This window comes from Podarcis muralis, chromosome 14 (genome assembly GCF_964188315.1).
Source record: "Podarcis muralis chromosome 14, rPodMur119.hap1.1, whole genome shotgun sequence".
NCBI classification, from domain to species: Eukaryota; Metazoa; Chordata; class Lepidosauria; order Squamata; family Lacertidae; genus Podarcis; species Podarcis muralis.
The window spans coordinates 8,734,885-8,741,363 of NC_135668.1; the positions used below are offsets into that span (position 1 = coordinate 8,734,885).

The following is a 6,479-nucleotide window of genomic DNA, read 5'->3' on the forward strand; positions in this document are numbered from 1 at the left end:
CAAAGGTGGGGATATCCATCAGCACTCAATAGCTCAGCCAAAACCAAAAGATCAAAGGTAGAAGCTTAAAACAGTGCATCAACATCTTCAAAAAGTTTTGGGATGGGCTTGTGGTCCAGCAGGGCTCTGTGGAGACGAGGAAAGCTTATCAAAAGTGATCTAGATCAAGGGAAGTAATAGTGCCACTGTATTCTGCTCTGGTCAGACCTCACCTGGAGTACTGTGTCCAGTTCTGGGCACCACAGTTCAGGAAGGACACTGACAAACTGGAACGTGTCCAGAGGAGGGCAACCAAAATGGTCAAAGGCCTGGAAACGATGCCTTATGAGGAACGGCTAAGGGAGCTGGGCATGTTTAGCCTGGAGAAGAGGAGGTTAAGGGGTGATATGATAGCCATGTTCAAATATATAAAAGGATGTCACATAGAGGAGGGAGAAAGGTTGTTTTCTGCTGCTCCAGAGAAGCGGACACGGAGCAATGGATCCAAACTACAAGAAAGAAGATTCCACCTAAACATTAGGAAGAACTTCCTGACAGTAAGAGCTGTTTGACAGTGGAATTTGCTGCCAAGGAGTGTGGTGGAGTCTCCTTCTTTGGAGGTCTTTAAGCAGAGGCTTGACAACCATATGTCAGGAGTGCTCTGATGGTGTTTCCTGCTTGGCAGGGGGTTGGACTCGATGGCCCTTGTGGTCTATTCCAACTCTATGATTCTATGATTCTATGAAAAGTGGGTAAAACACAAACTGTTTCAAGGGAGCTTACACCAGGTAACTGGGTAAAGACTGAGAAGCCTTACATTACAATTCTAAGCATTTTAACTCAGAAATAAGTCCCACTGAGTTCAATAGGATTTACACCCTGATCAGTTTCATGGTTTCTATTAGTATTATTATTAGTACAGTGGTACCTTGGGTTACATACGCTTCAGGTTACAGACTCCGCTAACCCAGAAATAGTGCTTCAGGTTAAGAACTTTGCTTCAGGATAAGAACAGAAATCGTGCTCCGGCAGCATGGCGGCAGCGGGAGGCCCCATTAGCTAAAATGGTACTTCAGGTTAAGAACAGTTTCAGGTTAAGAACGGACCTCCGGAACGAATTAAGTACTTAACCCTTGGTACCACTGTATTAGTATTATTAATTTCCTGCCTTTTCCCCTGACAGGGACTCAGCTAAAGTTTTATCTGTTGAAGGTGTTACACATGATCCATTTTGTCCCTCCCTCTTTTTTTTTTTAACAACAATCCTGTGAGGTAGGTTAGGCTGAGAGGTTGCAAGTGGCTCCAGGTGACAAATGTATCTGTGTACATGTCATCTACGTGTGCGGGACATCAGACACAGAAGAAGCTTCCTGGTGTTGAATAGAATGTCCCTATTTTCAACGGAGAAATGTCGAAGGGTATGGTCACCTTCCAACTCAAGAATTCTATGATTCCATGAGAGACAGGGGTGTGCAAAGGAGTTTAGAAACTAGCCTGTTGTACAAAGGTGAATGTTGCACTTATTGCTCCAGCCTCTGGGGGCTGGCAAATGTGCCACCCCCAAGATGGAAATGCAGCCTTCAAGCTGAAAAATGGTTGTCCACTCCTGCCATACACTGTGACTCACCATGCCTGTAATTATTTAAATGGAGAACCTCCCCCCTCCTAAAGATTTAGCTGCATTTAGCTTAATGTGCAGTTTGTTGTCCGTCCCCCCCAGGTTTTTCCAAAAATCTTTGCAACATTTGTACAGTTTCTCCCCACCAGCCTATTCAGTACACTGAGATTTTGAATAACTGGATTTAGCGCTAGTTAAGACTCTCACGAGAGACCTGCGGATGTTAAACTCATGTCCTATCTTCATTAATGGAAGAAAAACAAGGAAATCAACCACTAGTCCATGCCTTCCCTCTCTAAACGAAAACAATGCAACGACAGGCAGATGGAGCATTCAGGATCCCCTCGCAATGCTTGGAATCCCTGGCTATTTCCAACTTTAAAAATGGTCAGATAAATCTAGCGTTGGACTTGCTTTGTGTGCCAGACTGGAGCTTGTTGTCAGCTCAGATGAATGGCACTTTTTGGAAATGGCATAAAAAGAAGCAGCCGGAAAATGTGTGTGCCAAATCGCCGTAAAGGAAACGACTTAGGAAAATGGATGGATTCTTGCAATGAAGTCCCCAGCTTTGTCGCTGCTTCTCGATCTCGTAAGGCCAGAATGAGAGTGATGAAATTAGCCCCCGCAATGGTCTGGGTGATGGATGAGCTGGAAAGACATCTGTAAATACACTATTGATAGTGTGGTGATCATGGAGAACATTAAAAAGAACGCTGCTAGATAAAGCCAATGGCCCATCTCATTTAGCGTCCAGTTCTCACAGTGGCCAACCAGATGCCTCTGGGAAACTCACAAAGAATATACATGCACAATAGTACCCTCCTCACTTGAGAATCCCAGCAGATGCTATTCAGAAGCACATTGCCTCTTATAGTACACAGCCAAGATGGCTCGTGTCACTGTCTGGTTCATGGGTGATCGAAGTCCTGGCTGGGGACGTCGGGACCGGGGGCAAGATGGTGGGGTGGGAGCAGGAACAGGAGTCCAGAAGCCAGGAGTCAGGAAGCCAAGAGTCCGAGGGCCAGAGAACCAGGAGGCAAGAAGCCAAGGGTCCGAGGGTCAGGAAGCAAGGAGTCGTGAAGTCAAGGGTCCGCAAGGATCAAGAAGCAAGGAGTCACAAAGTCAAGGGTCTGAGGATCAAGAAGCAAGGAGTCACGGCATTCCTCGTTAGCATAGTGGTAAGTATCCCCGCCTGTCATGCGGGAGACCGGGGTTCGATTCCCCGACGGGGAGACCAATATAAGAAGCAAGGAGTCACAAAGTCAGGGGTCCAAGAAGCAAGGAGTCAAGGAGCCAAACACAGCAAGAAAAGCCAACCTTATATCTTTTCCCGGCTCTTGCCACCAGGTGCTGTGAGTTACCAATCGGCCTCACCTGTGTGGCCGTGCCTTGCATCTTCAGAACAAACTTAGGAAGGCCCCAGTCCTGCAAAGTTCTATTGGTCACAGGGCCTGGTTCCTGCACGTACACCTGACAGCTAGTAGCCACTGACAACCATTCATATTGGTGGCCATCACTGTACCTTGTGGTCAAGAATCCCATAGTTTGGCTAAGCGTGGTGTGAATTAGAACTTCCCTTTGCCTGCCCTGAATTTTCCAGCATTCAGGTTCACAACCCCCTGGTTTTGGGATCAGGAGAAAAATGTCTTCTTCTACACCACCATGTATAATATAGTGGACCTTTGGTCATACCAATCCTTTCATTGCCACAACGGGATTAGAATCATAGAACTGTAAAATTGGAAGGGTCCCAATGATCATCTGGTCCAGCCCCCTGCAATGCAGGAATCTCAGCTAAAGTATCCATGGCAGATGGGTTGTGAGGATAAAATGGGGAGCAGGGAGAACCATGGAGCTCCTTGGGTAAAACGCATGGGTTTATAAACATGATATATAGATTTATAATCAGAGGCAGATTTCAGATCCTGACATGGATTGGTGGCTCACCCTCCCCAGGGATGCCTGATCGCTTCCCCATTTGTCATGTGATGACATGCCCCAGCAAGACTTGGAAACGATTTCCCTGGAAATGCTGGGATGAAATGGAGTGGTTTGGATCCTGAAGCCCTCCATGCTGTAAGACTTTAAAGTGGTACCTTGGAAGCTGAACGCTTTGGCTCCTGAACAAACCGGCTCCTGAACGATCAAAACCCGGAAGTGATCAAAATGATCAAAAACCCGGAAACGATTTTCAGAAGCCGGGCGTCCAGCACGACTTTTGTGGCTTCCAACTGGCTGCAGGACGCTGCTGCAGTCAATCCGAAGCTGCACTTTGGTTTTCGAACAGTTCTGGGAGTCAAATGGACTCCCGGAATGCATTCTGTTCGAAAGCGAAGGTACGACTGTATTGAGGAAATAACCGTTAAAGATAATAAATGAAAAGGAATGTGTTGGATGCAATATAGATTTTCGTTGGAAATGTGTCTAAACTCTATAGCTCATTCTTCCCCAAACTGCTGCTCTCCAGCTGTTTTGGATTCCAGCTCCCTTCATCCCTGACCATTGGTCATGATGGCTGAAGTTGATGGAAGATAGAGGACAACAACATGAAAAAGGGCTGCCTTCGCTCAACTGACTAGTGGTTTGTCACCAATGAGTTTTCCTTCCTCTTAGGAATAAGGAGCAGTTTCTGCCTGGCATCATGACCTTTGAACCCCTTTAGATTCTGTCCCAGACCCTTCCCACAACACAACCCACCTGTTACGATGCTCAAATTTACCCAGCAATTACAAAAGCACAAAAAGAGAATTCAGGAGATGGCTATTCTATCAGTTCTCCGTCAATTGATCTTCAAAGGGCCCTTTGAAGGTGGCTGTCTCTCTGTGTGTGTGTTTTCTGGTTTTATGAAACTTTATTTCATGTTAATTTTTAATGTGCAAAGACTTCTTTAGCTTTCATCTTATGAAGCAGCACATGCCCAAATGAGAAAGGGTTGCTCTTTACATAAAGATTCTTTTTTTTCCCCTTTAGAAAAAGTCATGAAAGGAGTTGTCCTCAATCTTTAAGGCACTGCTAGGGTCCCCAAATTCAGGAACTCTGTCAAACAATCCCAGGTGCCTTATGTGGCAGCTAGAAAGGAAGGATGAGGAGTAAAAGGGCCAAAAAGGCGTTGGGATTGCAAATGTTTATTGAGGGGGGTGGGGAATCCATTTGTCCTATGCATGTTCTACCACTGTCCCTTCTTCAGAAAGTCTGGGAGAGTTAAGATTGCTAGAGAAATCTAAGGTAAGAGACTGGTTGCATTACCTTCAGATAAACGAGGTATTTAAACAGGACAGGAAAATAGGTTTCCAGATGGAGAGGTCAAAATTAGAAACAGAACTGTTAGAATCCAATACTAAGAACTTGTCAAGAATGTATAATTTGCTGTTGAAATGGAATACACAGGATGAAACGGTGAAATCAGCTATGATTAAATGGGCACAAGACATTGGTCATGATATTATGTTTGCTGACTGGGAACAGTTATGGAATACTGGTGTTAAGTTTACGGCATGTAACGCTTTAAGAGAAAACATTATGAAAATGATTTACAGGTGGTACATGACCCCAGTCAAGCTTGCAAAAATTTATCATTTGCCCAATAATAAATGTTGGAAATGTAATGAGACTGAAGGTACCTTTTATCACCTTTGGTGGACCTGCCCGAAAATTAAAGCCTTTTGGGAAATGATCTATAATGAAATTAAGAAGGTTCTCAAATGGACCTTTTCTAAAAAGCCTGAGGCTTTTCTCCTGGGCATGGTTGGCCAACTGGTGACAAGGAAGGATAGGATGTTTTTTATGTATGCTACTGCAGCAGCAAGAATTCTTCTGGCAAAGTATTGGAAGACACAAGAGTTACCCACTCTGGAAGAATGGCAAGCGAAGGTGATCGACTACATGGGACTGGCAGAGATGACCGGCAGAATCCGTGACCAGGGGAAAGAGACAGTGGAAGAAGACTGGAAGAAATTCAAAATTTATCTTAAAAATTGTTGTAAAATTGAAGTGTAATGAGATGTTAAGGTGTTAAGAAATAGAGAATTGCAGCGGTAAACAATAAGTTAAGGAAATTAGAATGAAAGTGAATTAATTAATTAGTTGGAGGGTTGCTGAAGAAAGGTAAAAACAAGGATGCAGAAAAGGGGAGGTACAGGGAAGTCCGGGAAGTAAGGTGTAGGAAGATAAGATTATGAAAGTATACATGTTTATATGTTTGTATGTTTTGTTTTGTTTTGTTTGATTGTTTGTGTTTATTATATGCTTGGAAAATTAATAAAAATTATTTTTAAAAAAAAGATTGCTAGAGAAAGAAGGTTCTTTTTTCAATCATATGTGGTGGTTTTGTAGTAAGGTTAAAGCTTGCTGGGAAATGATATATAATGAATTGAAAAAGATGTTTAAAATAACGTTTGTTAAAAAATATATTAAAAAAGCTTTCCTTTTGGGAATTATAGGGACAGAACTATAGAGCCAGTGTGGTGCAGTGGTTAAGAGCGGTAGTCTCGTAATCTGGTGAACCGGGTTCGCATCTCCGCTCCTCCACATGCAGCTGCTGGGTGACCTTGGGCCAGTCACACTTCTCTGAAGTCTCTCAGCCCCACTCACCTCACAGAGTGTTTGTTGTGGGGGAGGAAGGGAAAGGAGAATGTTAGCCGCTTTGAGACTCCTTAGGGTAGTGATAAAGCGGGATATCAAATACAAACTCTTCTTCTCTTCTTCAAACTGTATAGAAATTAATTCATGTATGCAACTACAGCAGCAAGAATGTTACTTGTCCAAAAATGGAAAGAAGTCCCAGCAAAAGAAGAATGGATACAAAAACCTATGGAATATGCAGAAATGGTGAAACTTACCGGAAAAATAAGAAATCAAGATAACAAACTTTTTATAAAAGAAA

The 6,479-nt window shown here is 43.6% G+C and overlaps 1 non-coding gene across 1 annotated transcript; it reads left to right on the forward strand.

Annotated features, from left to right (window-relative positions):
• The first annotated feature begins 2,758 nt into the window (after positions 1-2,758).
• Positions 2,759-2,830, forward strand: TRNAD-GUC (transfer RNA aspartic acid (anticodon GUC)). Its single transcript has one exon. It is a non-coding gene; the product is annotated as a tRNA-Asp (tRNA).
• Positions 2,831-6,479: the final 3,649 nt, after the last annotated feature.